Below are 25,914 nucleotides of genomic sequence, written 5' to 3'. Positions count from 1 at the left end.
CTCTGCGCGGCTGCAACCACTCTGTAATCAACACACCTGACGCTGATAAGAGACCTGCCTTCATAAGCCAACACGTCTTGCGTTCCAGTGTCAGAACGTAGCTACTTGTACACGTACAGTAAGCCTCATACATCTCCAGCTTTCCTTGCCTATGTGCTTCCTCACTCTTTGTGTTTTTCTTCCGTCCTGCTCACTGTGTCTCGTTTTGTGTCGTCAACCAGCAACCCGTCATCCTCCCCTGGTTTCGAGCTGTGTGTCTCGTCACCCCGTATCCCCTCTGGACTCTCTGCTGCCTCCCTGGATCTCGACCTCACGCCTGCCCTTTGACCACGTTGCCTCGCTCCAGCCCTTGACCCCTGCCTGTCTCTGGACCTTCGAGCCTGTCTTTCCCTATCTGGACTTCCGCCTCGGTCTCAACACGCACCTTCAACACCACTTAGTAACACCCTTCAGATACTTACTACACATGGTCACATCTTATTCCTTTGGATTAAGTACACACTTCACGTACATCTGTTTATTCCAATAAACACGCTGCAAGCTCACGACGTCACTGTCTCCGTGCCGTCTCCTTCTCCCACTGTACCATTACAGAAAACTGTCTTGAACAAAAATAAGGTGATGCTCGCACTAAGTCAGGGGTGGGCAATTAATTTTTACCGGGGGCCGCATGAGCAACCCGAGCACTGCTGGAGGGCCACACTGACAATATTTCAATTAAATTTTGCTCAAATTATTTTTGATATACCGTAAGATAGATAATAATAATAATAATATTTTAATTTAACCTAACTTATCTTTATACAAAAGCAGATGGCTTTTGATGGTTTTATTTTTAACACTTTCTTACACAACACTTCCTGATGTATATTACAATACAAAAATTTCAATTTCTGTCACTTTATCCTGCATCCTCTTTGTTGTAAAACCTTTATTTAACCAGATAAGAAAACGTTGTGAACGTAGCACGTACGCCTGTAAGGTGATTGGTGAAGAAGGAGGAAGCGTTGCTGTTGCGGAAATGAGGAGTGAGGATTGGTTTTCCTTTTGGAAAGAACGAGATAAGTTGAGCTGTGTTAGTATAGCATGCTCAATAAAAGTTTAAAAAGTGCATCAGACTTGGTGTGCACTTCTTCTGGACGCTACAATTGATGTCAGAAGTGGGATGAAATGCCTCCCAGTTCGCCTTGCCATCAAACCTGGGAGTCTTCATTGAGGGCGGAATTACCCCCGTGGCAAGCAGCGTGGCTGCACCTGTAAACGCTCTCTCTCTCTCTCTCTCTCTCTCTCTCTCTCTCTCTCTCTCTCTCTCTCTCTCTCTCTCTCTCTCTCTCTGTCTCTCTCTTTGCGGCGAGCTCCTCACGTGGCACGTACCTCCCGATGACGTAGCACACAAACAGTGCAGTATGCGCAAAGTTTTACTTCTGCCACCAATTGTAGAGTCCAGAAGAAGTGCACATCAAGTCTGACGCTCTTTTTAAACTTTTATTGAGCAAGCTATACTAACACAGCTCAACATATCTCGTTCCTTCCACACGCACGTCTCCTCACTCCTCATTTACACAACTCAAGAAGACAACATCTACTTCAGCAGGTCGTTACACTATATTCTTTAAACACAGCAACCTGTGTACCACAAATAAGCACACAGCTTTACCTTTACTTGTCTTGTTGAAAACACGCCATTCGTCATCAACTTTTCTCTTGTGCGCCTTCCCTCACAGGACATACGCACATATAACACTTTTCAAAATAAAAGCAGCACAGCTGTATTGCACGCACGACAAAGATGTTTTTTTTAATTTATTTTGTAATTTGAGATTGCCGCTGCGCGCACGAGCATACGTCCACACGGAAGTAATACAAATAACGCTTTTCAAAACAAGAGCAGCACCGTTGTATTGCACACTCGAAATAGATGCTTTTTAAAATTTATTTTGTAATTTATAATTGGCCTCACGCGGGCCGGACAGGGACGTACAAAGGGCCGGATGCGGCCCGCGGGCCGCACAATGCCCAGGTCTGCACTAAGTTGTTGAATGAATAATAAACCCCAATGATTTGGTCAAATATATCACAAATAATTTATCATAGACATTGCGTCAAGATTGCAGCATGTTTTTCCGGCTTCCCACTCAGTGCATGCTGTGATTACCTCACCTGTCAATGGAAGAGTGAATAAATATAGCTGAGTTTAGGCAAAAAGAATACCACTCTGGGTAGAATCCCAATGCTAAAATGTTGCCTGAGGTGCACTCTGCCACATGGGCTATGTGATATAACGGCACATTAAATATGAATTTCTCAAATAATTACCAGAATAACCATCTGCAATTTAAGGGGAGAGGAAAAGCCAGGTGGAGCATAATGGATGCTGACCCTGATCTCAAAAGGTTCAATTTTCGTCCTGAATCTGCTAAAAGGTCATGGAATAGATCCACCACAACCTCTTGAGGGGCTCGTCTGTTGCTGCTGCTTTGCTTCCCTTTGCATGATTGAGGAATGCATGACTCATCTGGGAATCCATTGCAGCGCAATACTATACATACCCTGAAGACTGAGCCACAAATGTCTTCAGCATGAAATTATACGACCTGCTGTTGAAACCGCAATTTGTCGTTTGAGTATCGACATCCAAATGTACGAGTGCACAATACTAGAGGCAAATTAACTCATGTTGAGTGCACAAATGAGTGGATAGAAAAGCAAGTATGATGTTTTCTAAACACCATGTAAATGTGTGCTGAACTTTAAAAATTATGTACATGTCTCTCATTTGCTGCAGCAACTTGGCGGGAGGTGTACTGCCTCGCCATTTCCTGGTATTTGCACGGTGTCATGCACGTAACCAGACACGTTCTGAGTGTAAGCTGCAACTTGACTATACACAATTTATTATATACATACACAAGCATTACAGTTTCAAACAACTTACTGAATGTAATTATTAATCTACAATGTTTTATTTTAAGATGAAGTTTATCTAGTGCCTTTCAAGTCACATTTGTACATGATAGAACTAAGCATGCATTCTGGTCCCACCACAATATAAGCAAGCAATAAAAGATTATAAGAATATCTCTAAAAAACAGGAGCCGAACTTAACATTCACAAAACGAGGGAAGATCAATGCAGGTCCAATATTTAGCAACAAGATGGCAGCAGTGCAGCAGTAAATGCAAAATCTTCATTTAAATAGGGCGGTAACTGTCACCTTTATGTGGTGTCCCTTGGGTAATGCTAATGGTAGCGGTGAAGCCAGGACAGACCTAGCAAGCCGATGGTCAATAAAACTTGCTCAAGAATAACGCAGAAAGCCTTGAAACAGACGGACCATCAGAAATTCTTAGACCAAGACTTCTGAATATGCCAACATTGGAACACTTAATAATGGTTCAATATAGGGACTGACAGAAAAAATAGATACATTCCACATATTATTCCTGCTCGCTACTGTGTAGAAATATGAGGAAATAACTACAAAAGTATGCTTCATTCAGTAACTATGTAACAAAAGAGGTCAGTTAGACTAATATATTACATTGAATAAGGAGAACATACAAACTCTTTATTTATTAAAAACCCCGTCAACAATACTTAATTCACGTCCCGTAGCCTGTATAATAACCAAGCCGTAGCAACATAGTTATTGTAAGAGTGAACACTGAGGAACTCTTTTACTAGTGTAATAACACATCGGCGTGCTATGGTATTAGCCATAAAAAGCTAACTACGGCAAGAGATAAGCTAGCTTCTACGTCAGCACGAAACTGCAATAGGACGCCAATATGTACCGACTGAAAAACATTAACAATCATATTAAAGTATCTTTAAAGTATTAGCCCACATTTCATGTTTTGTTTGTACACATCTAGCTCAACAGCATATGGACTGTAGTTGTAATAACACGCAAAACGTGCCGCACGGACCATGATCGATATTAAAATGCTACTCACTCGATGAGCTGGTCTAGCTGGTCGTCCCGGGACAATTTTCTCCGGTTTATTGGGGTAAGCATGCCATTTATGTCGAAATGGCTTATCCCCAAATTCCACATTTGCAGCTTTGTGTCACACCGACCTTACTCTCTCGGCTTCCGTCTGCTTTAACGTTTCACCCTCTTCTTCGTGCTCGCTTTTATAAGCAGCAGTTCATCCTCCGTATATTCAGCTTAAAAAAGAATCCTCATTAGTCATTTTTAATTGTCTTTTACCAGGTCTGCCATGATTAGAAGACACTCACATTTGTTTCCGGAAGCAGGAACACATTTGTTGCAAGAAGTTGAAAGAGCGGCAGTTTCGGCAATGATTAAAATGACTAAAATACTGTAAATATTGCACATATTACATATTATTATAAACGTGTCTGTTACTATGTTATATACAGACTTGCAGTGTGTATACAAAACTTTCATGGAGGGTTTTGAAGTTGTTTTAGAGGGCATTGAAGGCATCAACGGTGACTCCCATTAGCCGCATTTTCCAAGCATTTTTTAAATTATCTTTAAAATCCTAAAAAAAAAAAGACGTGTTCTTGTTTCTCATAATGATTGTGAACAATTGGAAAAAATCCCCAAAAAAGTGCATTTTCCCTTTAAAAGAAGGAACAATTGGACAGGAAATGATAATTATTGTATTATTATTTTGAACAATTGGACATCTTGACATTATGGGCAAGTTTGGGTTTGGAGATAAGAATGAGGAAGGAGAAAAATCTAATTTCGCATTGACTTCTTTCTTGGAAACAACTTTTCAGTAATCAACACATACTTCATTCATCAATAATTCCTTCATTGCACTTGGTACAGATACAAGAACAGAATTGAGCAATAAAATCTTCATTCAAACGTTATCGCAAGAAGTTTATAACAAAGGATGTACAAGCTGTTCCAACCTTATTATTGGAACCAGACCACTGACTAGTTAAAGACAACATGAAAATACATTTTCCAGAAAGGGAAAAGAAGGTTGACAGAAGAAGACTAAAAACAGAAAACTTGGAAAGCATAAGGACAACAATTAGGGAGAAACTAGCTGAAGAGATAGAAAACAGTGAAAATCAGTGCGCACTGGAGTAACTTCAGAAAATGTGTTCGGTAAATTATCAGTGGACACACAGTACAGTACCAAATTTACGCAAGAACCTAAATGCCTTGTAGCCCCTCCTAAAAGTAAAGGGAATTCTCAAATATTTCAGAGTGTGTATATACTCTATAGTACCATTATATAAATGATAAATGGGTTATACTTGTATAGCGCTTTTCTACCTTCAAGGTACTCAAAGCGCTTTGACAGTATTTCCACATTTACCCATTCACACACACATTCACACACTGATGGCGGGAGCTGCCGTGCAAGGCGCTAACCAGCAGCCATCAGAGGCAAAGGGTGAAGTGTCTTGCCCAAGGACACAACGGACGTGACTAGGAAGGTAGAAGGTGGGAATTGAACCCCAGTAACCAGCAACACTCCGATTGCTGGCACAGCCACTCTACCAACTTCGCCACGCCGTCCCAGTCTAAGGCCAGTACTACTGTACAGGAGTAAGACATGGGTGCTGACACAGAAACTAAAATCAAAACCCCATGCTACAGCGATGTGGATGACACCAGACAGAATTGGCAACCAAAACAATAGACACACTCTTGCAGAAGAACCAATACTGTCCATTATTGAGAGAAACCAACTACACATACTGAGGAGGCCAGACACCAAGAGGATGTACAACTGGAAGCCAAAAAGGTAATGGCTCTTGTGTAGACCAGGAGAACATTGGGATGACCAAATCAAAGAAATGACTCAATGGAAAAAGAATAACTTTGACAAAGAGAAGACAATACCCCTTGACAGAACTGAATGGAGCAGGCTGGTTCAGCAAAGTTCTACTTACAGGCCTACTGGGTGAGAAGGTCTGCACCACTTTTTCATTTGTTATCAATTGTGCAGTCTTAGTAGATCACCCACAACTTGCCCACTACCAATATACACAGTTGTATAGTTTGTACACACTATTAAGCACATAGTTGTTTTGGATTTTAGGAGATCAGACCCATAATTTCAGGGTTTTTCTAATATTGTGCACACCCAGTAGGCATATGAAACACATTGCAGTCCAGTGCATGTATTATTAGTAATATCTCTCAACCAGTGACAAAGCAAAAAAACATCAAAATGAAAACTGTCAATGTAAAGGCAACATTTTTATGACAGCTTTTAATATATTTTTTTTTTATTCAGCAGATGTTCCTACTTTTGCGGATTGTGTGTATGTACAGAAAGAATCAAAAATACAAATGCAATATTAAACCCACAAAAAAAAAAAAACGGTCTTTTTGGGCTGTGCTATATTGTCATGATGAAGAAATATTGTTAACTGTGCCAGCAGTGTATTTATTAATACATAAGGCTTGCTCAACAATACCGCATAGATGATAATAAAGAACAAAATACAACAACATAGTAGCATGGTTAAGTGGTATTTTATATGGAGAATATTGCGTGAAGCTAGTTTTTCCTTACTTTATCTTTCTTCCTTTGATTCCTGTGTGCTAGTAAATGAACGTCTCTCTGCAGGATTTAGAGAGGTCCCAGTGAAGTAATGAAGTAATTAAGTAAAAAGACAGGAAATTATTTTCCGGCATGTTTACTTCATAATTGCTTTCAATCGTGTTCATGGATAGATGCTCTGATCTTGACGAGAATGACATCAGAATGATGGCGTGCGAAATTAGACGGCATTAAAGAAAATAATTATAATTTCCTGTCTTTTGTTACAGCAATGTATATTTTATGACAACAAAAAAACACTCTTTTTAATCAATCACATTTCTGTATGTTATTAGTAATTGTCGAGACATTGAATAAGCCAGCTCCATTCTGCCCTCTCAAGCAGTTTGTTCAATGCACATTTTGAGCCCAGGGTTGAATATTAGGTTATAAAATGACTTGATTTGATATTTAATAAAACATTGTTTCAGTCACCACTAGCAGGATCTGCATTTTGTATATGTAATGAAGTGAATTATATTTATATAGCACGTTTTCTCGAGTGACTCAAACTTTACATTGAGAAACCCATTACTCTCATTTTAACCACACCAGTGTGGGTGGCACTGGAAGAAATGTGGGTGAAGTGTCACACCTGCAGTGTCCAAGATGGCAAAAGATGGATTCGAACCAGGAACCCCCAAGTTGCTGTTCGGCCACTCTACCATTTGAGCCACGCCGCCCGTGTAGTTCTGCCATACTGTGTTGAGTGTTGTTTTGCAGCCATTATGCTCCTATTCATATTCACTCATATGTTGTCGAAAACAGTTCAAATGTAAGCCTTTTTGTCCTACATAACACAAGATTTCACAATCAGTACTCTGGCTTTGTATCCCCATTCTGTTCTCTCTAATCCACCATGTGCAAGTGTTCACCTGCAAGTGACCTCTATGTGAGTGATACCTCTGTTCCATTTCAGATGTACATCTGCCTCTCTGGAGGTTCTTTAAAATGTCTTCAACTTGATATACCTGCTACAGTAAGCCAGCATACGGCAACAAAAAAACACATGTGGTGGAATATCAATCAATCAATCAATGTTTATTTATATAGCCCTAAATCACAAGTGTCTCAAAGGGCTGCACAAGCCACAACGACATCCTTGGTACAGAGCCCACATAAGGGCTAAAGTGGTCTGAGATCTAATTAGTATTCATCAGACTGCATCTGTTTAAATCTGTTAAACAAATACATTACTTATTTTTTTGGTTACCGTATTGGCCAGACTATAAAGTGCACCAGTATATAAGCCGCATCCACAAAATTTTAGACGAAAACATGTTTTCCATATATTAGCTGCACTGAACTACGAGCCACAGATATATGCGTTGTGAAATTAGTTATTTATGAAAGACAATTTTGTAAATGTTTATTTACACACCCTAATTGTTTCCAAACTGTGCCAGTAACAAGGCAGTAAAATGGTTGATCAAACAAAACAGAAAAGTTATTGTCATGGACCAACAAGCTGCGGAAGCTAGCTTTCCAATCAGCTAAACAGACTCATTAACTCTACAGTGACATTTTGGTGAATTTACTGAGTAATTTGTCAAATTGAAACAAAACAAAAATAATGCCATTGTAAGTTAATAATACAAACACAGACACTTGTAAACGTGTTAGCATAATAGCTAATGCTAAAAACGCTAGCTTAATTACATTACGATAACACGTACAAATATGCATGAAAAAACTAATACTAAACATGTGACGGTTTAGTAAGTATGACTTATATGAATGACTAGAAGATAGAACGGCACTTGTACTTCCGGCTTACGGTAATAAACAGAAGGACACACTAGACATTCAATCAATCAATCAATGTTTATTTATATAGCCCTAAATCACAAGTGTCTCAAAGGGCTGTACAAGCCACAACGGCATCTTCTGTACAGAGCCCACATACGGGCAAGGAAAACTCCCCCAGTGGGACGTCAATGTGAATGACTATGAGAAACCTTGGAGAGGACCGCATATGTGGGTAACCCCCCCCCTCTAGGGGAGACCGAAAGCAATGGATGTCGAGTGGGTCTGACATAATATTGTGAAAGTCCAACACATCAGCGAAAGTCCAGTCCATAGTGGGGCCAGCAGGAACCATCCCGAGCAGAGACGGGTCAGCAGCGTAGAGATGTCCCCATCCGATGCACAGGCTAGCGGTCCACCCCGGGTTGGGAGCAGAGTAGAAAAGAAAAGAAAAGAAACGGCAGATCAACTGGTCTAAAAAGGGAGTCTATTTAAAGGCTAGAGTATACAAATGAGTTTTAAGATGAGACTTAAATGCTTCTACTGAGGTAGCATCTCTAACTTTTACCGGGAGGGCATTCCATAGTATTGGAGCCCGAATAGAAAACGCTCTATAGCCCGCAGACTTTTTTTTGGGCTCTGGGAATCACTAATAAGCCGGAGTTCTTTGAACGCAGATTTCTTGCCAGGACATATGGTACAATACAATCGGCAAGATAGGCAGGAGCTTGACCGTGTAGTATTTTATACGTAAGTAGTAAAACCTTAAAGTCGCATCTTAGGTGCACAGGAAGCCAGTGCAAGTGAGCCAGTATAGGCGTAATATGATCAAACTTTCTTGTTTTTGTCAAAAGTCTAGCAGCCGCATTTTGTACCAACTGTAATCTTTTAATGCTAGACATAGGGAGGCCCGAAAATAAAACGTTATAGTAATCGAGACGAGATGTAACGAACGCATGGATAATGATCTCAGCATCGCTTGTGGACAAAATGGAACGAATTTTAGCGATATTACGGAGATGAAAGAAGGCCGTTTTAGTAACACTCTTAATGTGTGACTCAAACGAGAGAGTTGGGTCGAAGATAATACCCAGATTCTTTACCTAGTCGCCTTGTGTAATTGTTTGGTTGTCAAATGTTAAGGTGGTATTATTAAATAGATGTCGGTGTTGAGCAGGACCGACAATCAGCATTTCCGTTTTCTTAGCGTTGAGTTGCAAAAAGTTAGCGTACATCCATTGTTTAATTTCATTAAGACACGCCTCCAGCTGAATACAATCCGGCGTGTTAGTCAGCTTTAGGGGCATGTAGAGTTGAGTGTCATCAGCATAACAGTGAAAGCTAACACCGTATTTGCGTATGATGTCACCTATCGGCAGCATGTAAATACTAAAGAGTGCAGGGCCAAGAAGCGAACCCTGGGGGAACTCCGCACGTTACCTAAACATAGTCCGAGGTCACATTGTTATGGGAGACACACTGCATCCTGTCAGTAAGATAAGAGTTAAACCAAGACAAGGCTAAGTCTGACATCCCAATACGCGTTTTGATACGCTCTAATAAAATATTATGATCAACAGTATCGAAAGCGGCGCTAAGATCAAGAAGCAGCAACATAGATGACGCATCAGAATCCATCGTTAGCAATAGATCATTAGTCATTTTTGCGAGGGCTGTCTCCGTAGAGTGATTTGCCCTGAAACCGGATTGAAAAGGTTCACAGAGATTGTTAGACGCTAAGTGTTCATTTAGCTGCTGTGCGACAATATTTTTCGAGGATTTTCGAGATAAACGGAAGGTGGGACACCGGCCGGTAGTTTACCAAGAGCTCAGGATCGAGGTTAGGTCTTTTGAGTAGAGGATGAATAACCGCTTTTTTGAATGCTAGGGGAACAGTGCCAGAGGAAAATGATAAGTTTATAATATTTAACACTGATGGACCTAATAATACAAAAAGCTCCTTGATAAGTTTCCCAGGAATTGGGTCAAGTAAACATGTTGTTTGTTTTGTCGCATTTACACATTTTAACAATTCCTCCAATGTTATTTCATCAAAGAGAGAGAAACTATTTTGGAGGGCAGTATCCGTCGTATATACAGTCGTATCTGTGTTAATAGAACCCAGTTGTAGCTGAGATGCATTGTCTTTAATCTCTTTTCTAATGACTTCAATTTTCTTATTAAAGAAATTCATAATGTCATCTGCTGAGTGGGTGGAGCTACTGGGAGGAGTCCCTTGTTGGGTTAGCGATGCTACTGTACTAAACAAAAATTTAGGATCATTTTTGTTGAGGTGGATTAGATTTGAGTAATATTTAGCTTTAGCTGAGGTAAGCATGCGTTTATAAGTTATTAAACTATCACTCCATGCTTGATGGAAAACCTCAAGTTTAGTCGCACGCCATTTGCGTTCCAGCTTTCTACATGATAATTTCTGGGCTTTAGTTTCTTCTGTAAACCATGGGGTAGGCCTTTTAGGGGCCCTTTTTAGCTTTAGCGGTGCTACACTATCAATGGTGTCGCGTAGGGCGTCGTTAAAGTTGTTAGTGAGGTTATCAATAGAGCCCACATAATTTGGGAATGGTGCCATTACCGAAGGCAGTAGGTCAGTAAGAGTCGTCGTTGTGGCAGCATTAATGTTGCGGCTGCTATAGTAGTTATTATTATTATTATTAGTTTGTTGACAATGAGTCAGAACTTCGAATTTTATAAGGTAATGATCGGACATTACTTTAGTGTACGGGAGTATCGTAACTTTAGAGGTGGTGACACCCCTGACAAGCACTAGATCTATCGTATTACCGTTGCGATGCGTGGGTTCATTTATTATTTGTGTAAGACCACAGCTATCAATTATAGTCTGGAGCGCCACGCATGGAGGGTCCGATGGGGTATTCATATGGATATTAAAGTCCCCCATTGTGATTATATTGTCGGCATGCGTCACTAGATCAGCAACAAACTCTGAGAATTCACTGATGAAGTCCGAATAGGGCCCAGGGGGGCGGTAGATAACAGCCAGGTCGAGAGGTAGCGGTGTGACAAACCTCATAGTGAGCACCTCAAACGAGTTATATTTATTATTTAGGTTAGGTGTAAAATTATAGTTTTCATTGTACATTAGTGTGACACCCCCTCCCCTTTTAAGAGGACGGGCAACATATGCATTCGTATAGTTAGGAGGAGATGCCTCATTTAGCGCAAAAAAATCATCTGGTTTGAGCCAGGTCTCGGCGAGACCAACGACGTCAAGTTTGTTGTCTCTAATGACCTCATTAACTAATAACGTTTTGGAAGATAATGATCTTATGTTTAAAAAGCCCATATTATAGGTAGTGGGCTGTTTTGAGGATTGTTTGTTGAAATTATCCGAAGTAGCAATATTAATGATGTTGCGTTTATTATGCGTAGTGCACTTTAAATAGTTTCGACCATATCTAGGAATTCATACGACGGGAATTTTCAGATTGTTTGCTTGATGCTGCGATAAACTGAACGCATCATAGTTAGCCACCTCAGTACAATGTATGTCTGCCTCTGACACGGTCACAAAAGAAAAAACATTATGTGAGTTGTGTTTTATTCTAACAGAATTGCTATGTGTGCAGGGATTATCCAGCCTGGCGCCGGCTAGTTTTAGTTTAAATGACTTCTTACCCGGACACTCCACGCTTCTTTGAGGATTAGCTTTTCCCTTTGTTGTTAGCCCCGCTCGGCATCCCCGCTTCTGCTTCCGCTCACACCGCTTACGTCTCCTCCATTGACGGTCCTCGTTAGTACTTGACTCCGCTGCTACAAAGGCCGCTCGATGTAGCCCGCAAAGTATTCCCATGCTAGCGAGGAGGTCCACCGTACATGCATCTTTCAGTCTATAACGACCCGATCTATCCACATCCAAAATTGTCTGTCGGTCGTATGTGATCACAAAGTGTTCACGCTTTGAGCCAGCCATGAAATTGACAGAAATGACGGGTGTTTTTTGCCAAATCGCTCTACACTCCCAAGAGCGTCTTCAAGCTGCTGCATTTCAATGCGCCGCCATTTTGTTTTCTTTCTTCTACATTAAACCTGCACCTGCAGTGAGCAAACTTGTCCAAAAGATGGCTCTATTGGACAAACAATAACACATATTTTCAGTGCCTCCGTCTGTGTTTTATCAAAACTATTTGTTGAATACAAAGCATTAAGGCCGTTAGAGAAGAAAAATCCATAAATTAGCCGCACCGTTCTATAAGCCGCTTGGTCCAGAGCGTAAGAAAAAAGTAGCGTCTTATAGTCCGTAAAATATGGTATATATCAACATTTTAATCAGCCACAATATATTTTTTGGTGGGATCCAAAAACTAATTAATCAGATTAATTACATATAGTAAATAATTAATCTTTTTTTTTTGTATTGCTTTACAGCACTATGACAGCAAAATGTGTTCCCAAAGTCTGTTCATGACCAAAGCTATCATTTCCCTCTCATGTTTTCTCCACTTATGAGGGATGAAGCCCTCAAACCGTCGGTTTAGAAGTTGTAGGTGTTCATGATATGAACATGAACATATCTCCTCTGACCCACCTTAACCGGGCCAAACATTCAAGATGAGGAATATGCATTACAGTGCTACGAAGCTTTATTAGTTTATAATTTTATCAAGTCTTGAGGCTCTCCACAGGATAGTCAACGAATGCTGACGTTATTTCAGACCCAACTGGTTGGTCAGTGGACGGGGATTTTATTGGCTCTGGCCTGTTATTGGCCATACACTTTTATCCCCAAACCTATCTTGTTGTTGAGCTACTCCAGCACATAAATATCCTGCTAAGAAATTATCCATGCAGCTTCGTAGCAATGAATGCATATTTCACATCTTCAATGTTTGGCCTGGTTACGATGGAAAACAAAGAAGAGATCCCGAATAACTTAAATTCAAATCGTAGTACAGTCTTATTTTATAGTCTCTGTTTGTTTACCTGCAAGCACAAATTCATGTCAAACTACTTCCGAGTAAACTCGCCGCATCAAATGGCTTTGCAATAATTACGTTTATACGCTTGTTATGCATCTTCTTCATATGTAATTTATTTAATATATATATATATATATATATATATATATATATATATATATATATATATATATATATATATATATATATGAATTTTTTTTTTTTTCTTTAACAACTGACTTATGAAATATCAGGCTGTTATCTGTTTTTTGTGTGTGGTTTCAGATGAAAAAAACAAGGCACACATGGTTTATGTAGCTTTAGTCATTCTAGATTTAAATTTTTTTGCACTGATACTTATTTTATTTTTTTGAAGGGTGGGCGTATCGATCTAAATATCGACGATATCGACACCAAAGTGGAAATTGGTATTGAATCGATACTAGCGATACTTTTGTTGCAGTTTGTCTTCAATATCTTCAGCAAATTACTCAATGTTCCTGTGACTTGTAAATAAAGTGACTGCAGCGTCTCTTCTAGTCTGTCAGTGTAAACAAAACACCTCTCAATCTCTCTGCTGCCCATTCAGGTACGTTTTGCCCTCGCTTCCCTGCTGTACTGACTACTGATGTTATTCTTCCAAAAACATCTGCGTGCAATGGTAGTTATTTTAGCTTGTTTTTTAAGATTTTTATTTTGTTATTGTTTTTTATTGATTTTTATTTTGGAATAGTGACTTTTTTTCCCCAAACAATTGTGTGTGGTAGACATGGATAAGGGACTTATCTATTAATTATTACATTTTCTGAAATTATATTAGTTATAAAACATTTTTTTAGTATAACCTATTTTATCTGTTTTCTTATAATTGCATTCAACTAACTAATAGCAAATTCACAAAATTATTCAATGATTACCATTTTCAAGTCAATAGTATCGATATTGGTATTGGTATCGGCAATACTGGCTTTGTATTTTCTTAGTATCGGATGGATACCAACATTTTCAGTATCTCCCACCTCTGGTTTGCTGCGTCCATCCAATTTGCAGCCTTGCAATCTACATTTCCTGACAGCGGGATTCTTATCTTCTATCCAAGGTGGCTTTTTTGTTCAGGCTTATTATCATTTTCCATATGTAACGTTCAAACTTGTCTAAAGTAATGTTAAAATAGCCAACTAAAATATTGTACATTTCCCTTTAGTTAAACATTACATTAAATAAAATAATACTGACTCCAATTTAATTTAAAAACATTTGGTAACACTTCAGTATGGGGAAACATCCATCCATCCATCCATTTCTACCGCTTATTCCCTTCGGGGTCGCGGGGGGCGCTGGAGCCTATCTCAGCTACAATCGGGCGGAAGGCGGGGTACATATTCACCATTAATTAGTTGCTTATTAAAGTAACAAAGACTTAATTTAGAGTTATTTGGAGACTATGGGAACATATTAGGGTTAGGGTTAGGGGTACTAATAAGCAATAATTCTGAGGTTATTGAGGGAACACGCTTAGTTAATGGCTTACTGGTTGTATAATAAAGCCATGCAGAATAAGGCATTAATAAGTACTTAATAATGACTAATTAAGAGCCAATGTGTTACTAACTTGCATGTTAATAAGCAACTAATTAATGGTGAATATGTGTTCCCCATATTAAAGTGTTACCAAACATGTATTTAATTTGCTGCAAATTAATTGTTTTATCATTTTAAAAAACTTTGAGAGCCTCGCCTTTGTTTTACAGTGAAACAAGTGACATGCAGTAAAAAAAAAAAATAAATTTAAAAGGTGGCTTTTTAGGGGGGCTCAAGGTTCTTGTGTGCAAAATATAAACATGTCTGAAGCTAACAGTATATTGATGATCCTGCTAACAATGCAAAAAGGTGTAGAGCAAACCACAAAGCTAGTTACACTCTGGCCTCAAAATTGATGGATCAACTAAAATCTTGTGTTGGCATTGCTTTTTTCTTAAGCCAAATGGCAACCAGTCTCATCTGTCAGCAAGTCTACTTCCACATCACACGTGGAAGTGGTCTCTGCTTATCCCTACATTGCTGATGGCAGCGGTTGAAGAGGATGCCATACACCCTACTGTAATGTATATACACTCATATGACACACTTACAATGCAAACATAACAATGTGGTTGTTCTCTTCAGAATGACTGATTGCAATAAAACGAATGTCAGTACTAACAATGTTCAGTTTTTAGAAATACTGTTAAATGGAAGGTATTTCTCTCACCACAACAGTTATGAGCTCTTTTCACAGAGTAGTGTGAAATAAAGAAAGTGATTACTTAGACTTGGTGGTGTTGGCACAAAAGATGTGTGTGTCTGCAAAAATAAATCCAACACTGTCCTATTTTCTTGGAGCTGTCATGGATTTAGCTGAACTAGTAGATAAGTGTTTGTATATGCATGTTGACCTGATGATTCACATCTTCAATGACGATAACAGTCTATGTTGGTCTTGATATTAAAAGTGGCATCATCAGGTATGATTTTAGACTTAGACTTCTTCTGAAAAAAAGCTTGTTACATCATGCTATTTGAAATGGCAGAATTAGATGTATTTGTCATATAAGATTTTGGTCAGAAAACTTTTGAGAAGGAAACTATATTAAAAACATCTCTTTGTCAATTTTAGTGCAGTTCTACACCACTACAACTTTCAACCTCAATAATAAGCTTAACTTAATACCTCTCAATCAAAACAATGGTGTTCATTATGTATTGATCCATGTTGTTACTGAGTTACTTACTTACGGAGGACCCATACCGTCCAGATGACTACATTTTCACTAACAAGTTCTATTTATGTATTTTTTGCTTCTGAAAATGAATCTGAGAGTCATTTCCCTTAATATCAATTAGATTTTGAGTAATCAATAGATAACTAACAGCACTTTGAATAGCCAGACTTGATATGTCGCCTCATAATTTACAGAACTGGAGCCTATTTGCCCATGTAGACAGTGTTAATAAAGGCATGTAAAGGTATTATTTTGATCACTTCATTGCAAATTGTTGTCGCCCTGGTCCATGGTTAGTTCAAAATTATGAGTAAAATTATAAATTATAAATTATTATGAGTAAAATCCCTGCTCTTGCATCTATGTCGTAGCCTGTGTTAACTCATGCTATTTCAGCATTTCCACAAGTATCTTGAGGAAAACATTAGGAGAAGAGGACACAAAATAGAATATTAGCTACTTACCGTATGTTTTTCTCGTTTTGAGTGCCTGCTCTTATTTCTCAGTTTTTCTGCAGGTTCTGACTCAGTCCTTCTCCCCTCAATGGTGCTCCTGATTTTCCAGATCACATTTTGTTTGAGTCTAATCAAATTTTTCTATCCAAAATCTAAAGTAAAACCTTCTTCTTCGAAGTCATAATCATTGAAGTGATCACTACAAATTACACTCCTGCTTGTTCTGTCCGATTGTGCGCAAGTCAATTTGACTGGAGACGTCCATACTTTCCTCATATTCTCATCATTTGGGAATGTATGCAGGCTGACCCCTTCTTTATTTGTATTGCTACAACCAGCATCTGGCAGAAATATTTGAGGATTACTTCAAATTCTGAGTAGACATTGGAAAGGGTAAAATAAAACAAAAATTGTTGGTGTAATAATAGACAATAAAATGAACTGAAAATATACAACATAACGTCGCAAGAAATCTGTCAATAATGAATACAGCAAAATCTGTTCTGGGCCTAAAGTACACTTATTCACTTTTGTTGGTCCAAAGCTAAAGAAGATTTTGGCACAATGAGGGCAATAAGTTATTTTATGTTAGTTTATGTGTATTTTTTATGTGTATTTTTTTATGTTTATTGCGTCGTCGGGTGCGTGTTACAGTGCCTCTGCTGGTCACAAAACACTGCAAGAATGTAGCAGCAGAGTGCGTCAAATACGGCCGCACAATTATACTTTGAGAAAATAAAAGCAAGTTTTATTTTAAATTTATTAGCTGGAGTATGACAAGCAATAGAAAATGGATGGATGTTTAGAACTAAATATAGACTTAATCCATCCATTCATCCATTTTCTACCGTGTATTCCCCTTCGGGGTCACGGGGAGCGCTGGAGCCTATCTCAGCTACAATCGGGCGGAAGGCGGGGTACACCCTGGACAAGTCGCCACCTCATCGCAGGGCCAACACAGATAGACAGACAACATTCACACTCACATTCACACACTAGGGCCAATTTAGTGTTGCCAATTAACCTATCCCCAGGTGCATGTCTTTGGAGGTGGGAGAAAGCCGGAGTACCCGGAGGGAACCCACGCAGTCACGGGGAGAACATGCAAACTCCACACAGAAATATCCAGAGGCCGGGATTGAACTCACAACTACTCAGGACCTTCATATTGTGAGGCAGACGCACTAACCCTTCTGCCACCGTGCTGCCCTATAGACTTAATATTTTGGTTTATTTCGTCAGAAAAAATAACGTCAAATCGACAGCAATTGCATGCATCCAGGCACAGCCGCAAACCTCCTTGGTAGCAGTCATGGCGCTTGTGTTTAATTGGCTTGATTGATGATTGAAACTTTTATTAGTAGGTTGCACAGTGAAGTACATATCCCGTACAATTGACCACTAAATGGTAACACCCAAATAAGTTTTTCAACTTGTTTAAGTCGGGGTCCACTTAAATTGATTCATGATACAGATATATACTATCAAATATATACTAACATCATAATACAGTCATCACACAAGATAATCATCAGAGTATATACATTGAATTATTTACATTATTTACAATCCGGGGTGTGGGATATGGGGGGGGGGGGGGGGTTAGGTTTGGTTGGTATCAACACTTCAGTCATCATCAACAATTGCATCATCAGACAAATGGACATTGAAACAGTGTAGGACTGACTTGGTAGGATATGTACAGCAAGTAGTGGACATAGAGGGAGAGATCAGAAAATATAAGAAAAAGTGTCTACATTTGACTATTTACATTTGATTATTTACAATCCGAAGAGGTATTATGTGGAAGGGAGGGTGTTAGTTTAGGGTTGTAGTTGCCTGGAGGTGTTGTTTTAGTGCGGTTTTGAAGGAGGATAGAGATGCCCTTTCTTTTACACCTGTTGGGAGTGCATTCCATATTGATGTGGCATAGAAAGAGAATGAGTTAAGACCTTTGTTAGTTCGGAATCTGGGTTTAACGTGGTTAGTGGAGCTCCCTCTGGTGTTGTGGTTATGGCGGTCATTTACGTTAAGGAAGTAGTTTGACATGTACTTCGGTATCAGGGAGGTGTTGCGGATTTTATAGACTAGCCTCAGTGCAAGTTGCTTTACTCTGTCCTCCACCTTGAGCCAGCCCACTTTGGAGAAGTGGGTAGGAGTGAGGTGTGATCTGGGGTGGAGGTCTAGAAGTAATCTGACTAGCTTGTTCTGGGATGTTTGGAATCTAGATTTGAGGGATTTGGAGGTGCTAGGGTACCAGGAGGTGCATGCGTAATCGAAAAAGGGTTGAATGAGAGTTCCCGCTAGAATCCTCATGGTGCTTTTGTTGACCAGAGAGGAGAAATCTCGTTCGTTGGTTGATCTTTTTGATTACCTTGGTTGCCATTTTATCACAGGGAAGATTAGATTGGCCATACTCTCTTTACACACGACTCCGGAGGGGTCTGATTGGTTGCAGTCGGGGAGGTTTTTTTTGGTTATTTATCATGGGGGGCGGGGTGTGTTTATATTTTTTATATTTATTATCCTTAACTGCACTGATTAGCGAGTAGTCCATCATAATTTATTGTTCAGTTGCTGATCAATGACAATAAAGACTATTCTATTCTATGATATTGTCCATCACATCCAGTTTCTACCGCTTGTCTCTTTCGGGGTTGCGGGGGCATATCTCAGCTGCATTCGGGCGGAAGGCGGGGTACACCCTGGACAAGTTGCCACCTCATCGCAGGGCCAACACAGATAGACAGACAACATTCACAACATTCACACACTAGGGTCAATTTAGTGTTGCCAATCAACCTATCCCCAGGTGCATGTCTTTGGAGTACACGGAGGGAACCCACACAGAAAGACCCCGAGCCCGGGGTTCGAACCCAAGACATTTGCATTGTGAAGCACATGCACTAACCCCTGGCCTACCGTGCTGCCCTACATTGTATTGTATTGTATTATATACAACAAAACACATACCACCCAATACATAATTGTGTGCAGTCTTCTGTAGGTGATGTTAACAAGCTTATGCTGTTCCGCCCACATTTTGGAGCTAAGACTTGTTAGAAAACAAGCTTTAACTCACTACTGTGTCTATTTTGGGGGGAATTATACCTGCAGACGTCATTTTTAGGTCCAGAACTATGAAAGAAGTGCCAATGTTGTCAGCATTGGAGGGCCCCTTAAAGGCCTACTGAAACCCACTACTATCGACCACGCAGTCTGATAGTCTCATCGTCAGGAGACACCGAACCAAACACTGGACCTGTAACTACACGGTTAATGCTGTCGAAGCCTAGCAATGCTGTTGCTAACGACGCCATTGAAGCTAACTTAGCTACGGGACCTCGTCAGAGCTATGATAAAAACATTAGCGCTCCACCTACGCCAGCCCTCATCTGATAGTAGACGGCGTGGCAAAGTTGGTGGAGTGGCCGTGCCAGCAATCGGAGGGTTACTGGTTACTGGGGTTCAATCCCCACCTTCTACCATCCTAGTCACATCCGTTGTGTCCTTGGGCAAGACACTTCACCCTTGCTCCTGATGGGTGCTGGTAGCGCCTTGCATGGCAGCTCCCTCCATCAGTGTGTGAATGTGTGTGTGAATGGGTGAATGTGGAAATACTGTCAAAGCGCTTTGAGTACCTTGAAGGTAGAAAAGCGCTATACAAGTATAACCCATTTATAATTTATATATCAATGATGAAATCTTAACATTGCAACACATGCCAATACGGCCGGGTTAACTTATAAAGTGCAATTTTAAATTTCCCGAAAACTTCCGGTTGAAAACGTTTATGTATGATGACGTTTGCCCGTGACGTCAATGGTTGAAACGGAAGCATTCGGACACATTGTATCACAATACAAGCAGCTCTGTTTTCATCGCAAAATTCCACAGTATTCTGGACATCTGTGTTGGTGAATCTTTTGCAATTTGTTTAATGAACAATGGAGACTGCAAAGAAGAAAGCTGTAGGTGGGATCGGTGTATTAGCGGCCGGCTGCAGCAACACAACCAGGAGGACTTTGAGTTGGATAGCAGACGCGCTATCCGACGCTAGCCGCCGACCGCATCGATGATCGGGTGAAGCCCTTCGTCGCGCCGTCGATCGCTGGAACGCAGGTGAACACGGGTGTTGATGAGCAGATGAGGGCTGGCGTAGGTGGAGCGCTAATGTTTTTATCATAGCTCTGACGAGGTCTCGTAGCTAAGTTAGCTTCGATGGTGTCGTTAGCAACAGCATTGCTAGGCTTCGACAGCATTAACCGTGTAGTTACAGGTCCAGTGTTTGGTTCGGTGTCTCCTGATAGTAGTATTGTTGATCTTCTGTCTATCCTTCCAGTCAGGGGTTTATTTCTTTTGTTTCTATCTGCATTTAAGCACGATGCTATCACGTTAGCTCCGTAGCTAAAGTGCTTCACCGATGTATTGTCGTGGAGATAAAAGTCACTGTGAATGTCCATTTCGCGTTCTCGACTCTCATTTTCAAGAGTATATAGTATCCAAGGTGGTTTAAAATACAAATCTGTGATGCACAATAAAAAAAAAAGGAGAAAGTGTGGAATCCAATGAGCCCTTTTACCTAAGTTACGGTCAGAGCGAAAAAAGATACGTCCTGCACTGCACTCTAGTCCTTCACTCTCATGTTCCTCATCCACAAATCTTTCATCCTCGCTCAAATTAATGGGGTAATTGTCGCTTTCTCTGTCCGAATCTCTCTCGCTGCTGGTGTAAACAATGGGGAAATGTGAGTAGCCCTTCAACCTGCGACGTCACGCTACTTTCGGTACAGGCAAGGCTTTTTTTTATCAGCGACCAAAAGTTGCGAACTTTATCGTCAATGTTCTCTACTAAATCCTTTCAGCAAAAATATGGCAATATCGCGAAATGATCAAATATGACGCATAGAATGGATCTGCTATCCCCGTTTAAATTTAAAAAATTCATTTCAGTAGGCCTTTAAAGCAATTTCCACATAGTTTTCGTAAGGGTAGGGTATGGAACAATAAATACCTATTCCTATTTGGTTTGGATCCAGATAAATGTAATTATTTACACTTTTCACTATGTCACGAATGGTCAAACTGTGCATTTTTCACAATTGGCCTCCAGCAAGGTGTGCACTCTAATCTGAGTGCCATTCTATTTTATATTGTAATTCAATCCTATATCAAGTGATGTATCAGTAAAAACATGAGGTTGTTTGTACAGTTCGGAAATTAGATAATCAACATGAGAAGGAATGAGATAATCAACATGAGCTTCCTTCTCATCTCAATAAACATCCCTGGTGTGTAATGCAGAGACAGCCATGAATGCAACAGGCCTTCATGTGGCTGCTCATGCTGTCAGAGAGCTCATGAAAATGCCCTTTTAGGCAAGTCTGATTTTGCGTAGAACGATGCCTCACTGTCAGTATCTTCCATACATTACTTGCATCAGAAGAAGGAAACGACGGTTGACAAACTGCTTTTAAGTTGTGTCAAGGCACATTGTTTATTCTCAATTCCATTTGTGCTGCAGACATCATAAACAGTTTCTTGGTGAAAGAGCTGCATGTCTGAATATGTGCATTTGCAAAATATACACAGTGGCACCTCAGTTTTTGTTGTAAAACGTCCGTTGGTAAGCAACATTTTTAGCCATAGCTAGGGCCTCATGTATTAATTAAGCTCGTGTACGTACAAGAACCTGGCGTACGCCCATTTTCATGGCAAAGATGAGATGTATCAAGAGTGAACTTAACGTGGAGATGTGCGCTGCCTCACGCAAACTTCCTGCTTCACGTACGCACATTTCTATAGGCTGTAAATACTTTGGCGACACAGGTGGTCCTTTGGCCTTTGCCAACATTTGATTTCAACAATGTAAAAAGATTGAGGAAAAAACACAAAATTCTCTTTTTCACCAATGCATTTAATGCTTCATATTCATACTAATATTTGTGATTTAACAGTGGCGGGCCGTGCGTTTCTCACCTAGGCATTCAGTGATGTCCGACTTCAATGATTACCTCTCAAAATACCATCATTTATGTCACCACATGACCATTGCTGAAGAAATACTATACAGAAACCCATTTACGCAATACTGTGTATTAAATCACCTCAACAGTGTACAAAACGGGCTATTTTCTGGCGCATCTAAAAATCAATAAACCCACATCAGCAATTAAAAGATATCTTATGTGGTACTGTCAAAATTAAAATTGTAAAAAAACATTAAATGTAAAAAAATAAAGAAATTAAACATTTGAACTCACAATTTGTAACACCCACTCAACGCCGTATAAGCCAGTGGTACCGCCCCGTAGTCGATACGAGTGGAAGTGGCGGGCATTTCCCCTTTTCATCGCCAGCTGAGACGTCGTCTCACAAGATGTAGTTTCTCTTTAAATACCCTTCTTGAAAATGGCCTTGCAAATATATATCTGTCACCTAATCAACGTTTTGTTTTCCTTCTTTGTGGGTTAAAAAAGTGAGTATTGGTGATTTCTCTGCTAGCCCGGTATGGCTACGGTGCAACACTTCCTTCTTCAGTAAATTGCAACTTGTGATTGGATACTCCTTTGGAGTGACAAGTGAGTATCTAATCACAGTCTCGTTAATGTCAGGCTACCTAGATAGGCTACTGTCAACAACCTGTGATCTGATTGGCTTTCGCAACTGTCTATCAACTGTATGTGTTCTGTTCGTTTACACTATGTTGATTCAGAAGGCTACGGCTAAATTCATAAAGCTCTGGCAACAAGCCAGCTGACTTCTGTTTGGATAAAAGCTCTAACGTAAAAACAAGCAACACTGGAGCCTGACATGAAGAGAATATGATGAAGACTTTTATACATCTATAGAAAGTAAATTAAGAATAAAATTAACTTTGATAAAATTAACTTTGATAAAATTATGATCATCGGAAGAATTTAATAATTCAATTAATCCACTAACAGTCCCGGGTGTGGCTCTGCTGATCTGCATAGCACCGTGAGTATCCAATCGCATATAACTAGGAGAGCATTTTGACACTAATTGCTCTCACAATGTGTTCCTGTGACTCCAGCAACAGCTTGGCCAGTCGGGCGGACGGTTGTAGCAGCCGGAGGGTTGGGGCACAATGTCACCGGAGAAGGTGGAGGAATGGCCCGACTTTTTGTCACGTACGGCTGCTACCACAAGTAGCTCTCCTGTGTTGCAATAACAAACTGAGTAACCATACAAGAGTCCAAGTATTTAATATATGTTTAATATGATGGCAAACCAAATATTACACCATTTTCACATGCACTCTAATCTGGCTGTGAGCAGCCTACTGTATGAACACCTTTTGGTGGAAATTACGCCAATTATATTTATGTGACCCACATCTTCTAATGTTTTACATATCATTGCAGCAAATATTTTTCAAATGGGGTGACCATTACTTTCTTTTGTTTGCTCGAAACACGAGAAAGAAGCACCTCCTACTGACTTCTGGCTGCAGATATCTGGGACATGATTTTCAATATGATTTGCATTTTCATAAGGGGGTGTGGTCTAGGCGCGCCCAGCCAAGCAAACATCTTGGATCAATTCCACGTTGATTGTGATGCAACAAAGAAATGGGCTTGGATTCGTGTGCACACTTTAATACATCTCAATTGTATCTCGAGTACGCTGTTTTCTGGATTTGAACGTACGCCATGTTTTAGTAGGAAATCCACACAGCTCCTATTACAAGAGACCCTTTCCCTGCGGTAGACTGACGAAAATGTGACTGCTAATTTGTGGCTCCAGCCTCCCCGAGGTATTCGCACCAGGAATACTGAAGTTTTTGGACAGCTGCTTTTCTTTCTGAGCCACGCCACGCCTACAAAAAGCAACAAAAGGCTGAAAGTGTCACGGCAGTCATCTGTGGGCTGCGCTTAGCGCAACTCCAAGCGCCACTCCAGCTTCAATTGGCGACTGCATTCAATCGGCAATCAATCAGCACTCTACACACCTGTCACTAATGAGCTTCCTGGGCTTCTTAAGCCAGTGCAAACTTGCGTTCCGGGCCAGAACGCAGCGACCTGTTCCAGTACAGTAAACCGACTTATCTAGCTCTATGCACACTCTCTCTCTCTCTCTCTCTCTCTCTCTGCGTTTCTCTCCCTCCATGTTCATTTGTCCCTTGTCGCCTTCCAGCAGCATTCTTCCATTCCCGTGTCACGAGCTGTGTGTCTCGCTCCCCGTATTCCCTCTGGTTCTCTGGCTGCCTCTTGGATCTCGACCTCCCGCCTGGACACAGACTCTGACGCCTTGCTCCTGCCCTTAACCTCACTCCTGCCCATGAACCTCCAAGTTTGCCTTGCCCCCTTGGACTTCCGCACCTCGCTCAACACTACCGGTAACACTCAACAGCTAATCACTACATATAGTCGCACAACACACACATTTGGATTAGTTTCACACTCCATGCTTATGTATATATAAATAAATAGAGCTAAAACAACGTCCCTGCATTCTGTGCCGTCTTCTTCCCCCCGTACCGTAACAGAAATATCCAAAGGCAAATGAAATTGATAAATACATATCACCCTTACCCTTTGTTGATTTTTTTTTGCAAAGAGCAAAGAGGGGGGCGGATGGGAGGCCCATGTGATGGGAAACCAACTTCAAATTCTCAGCTTTACAGTTTATTACGTGCAATATTTGGCCATACCATAACCAATATACCAGAGGTGGGACCAAGTCATTGCTTTGTAAGTCTCAAGTCTTTGCCCTCAAGTCTCGAGTCAAGTCCCGAGTCAAGACAGGCAAGTCCCGAGTCAAGTCCAAAGTCAAGACTGGAAAGTCTCAAGTCAAGTCACAAGTCCTGCATTTTGAGTTTCGAGTCCTTTTGACCACACACTAATATTTTTACACAGATTGTGTATGCTTTTAAACCGCTGTATTTATTTATTAAAACAAGTGCATTTGAAATAGCAGGAAAGAAAATAGTACTGACATTGCAATTCATAATAGCACTATTAACCAGTCATTTTAATAGTTTAAACAATTTTAAACATTTAACTCATTCCTTTACAGAATAAACACATTTGCAAAAACAGGTGCAACTGTACTTATTTGTACAAAAGTGTTAACATTGTATTTCCATGGCATATTGCATTGTAACTAGTTCCACAGCAGTTTCTATTCTGTTCTTACCTTATCTCATTGATCTCATCTCATACTGTATGTGTGTTGATGTGTGCGTACACTTGAAAAACATAACAAATACATGAACATAACAATGAACAGAGTTGTACTTTTTAGATGTCAGGGCCCTATGCAATATGTACACATATTCTTAATATAGTATATATTTTAACTGACCTTTATTTGACTATGTTTGTCTTTTTGTAGGTGGCTAAAATACGCGGTGCTGCTGACCGCCGTCTAACGTTACGTTACTGTGTGTGATACATTGACTAACGTAACGTTAGGTGTAGGTACCTCATGCAACCCTGCTTAAA

The 25,914-nt window shown here is 40.2% G+C and overlaps 1 protein-coding gene across 2 annotated transcripts in view; it reads right to left on the bottom strand.

The window, feature by feature from the left end:
- LOC133653685 (metabotropic glutamate receptor 4-like) overlaps positions 1-25,914 on the bottom strand; it is a 448,987-nt gene that overhangs the window by 92,973 nt on the left and 330,100 nt on the right. The gene's annotated exons all lie outside the window — the stretch shown is intronic.

This window comes from Entelurus aequoreus, linkage group LG07 (genome assembly GCF_033978785.1).
Source record: "Entelurus aequoreus isolate RoL-2023_Sb linkage group LG07, RoL_Eaeq_v1.1, whole genome shotgun sequence".
Classification (NCBI taxonomy): domain Eukaryota; kingdom Metazoa; phylum Chordata; class Actinopteri; order Syngnathiformes; family Syngnathidae; genus Entelurus; species Entelurus aequoreus.
Note: the sequence above shows the minus strand (reverse complement) of the source record. Positions and strands in the feature narration are given on the sequence as shown.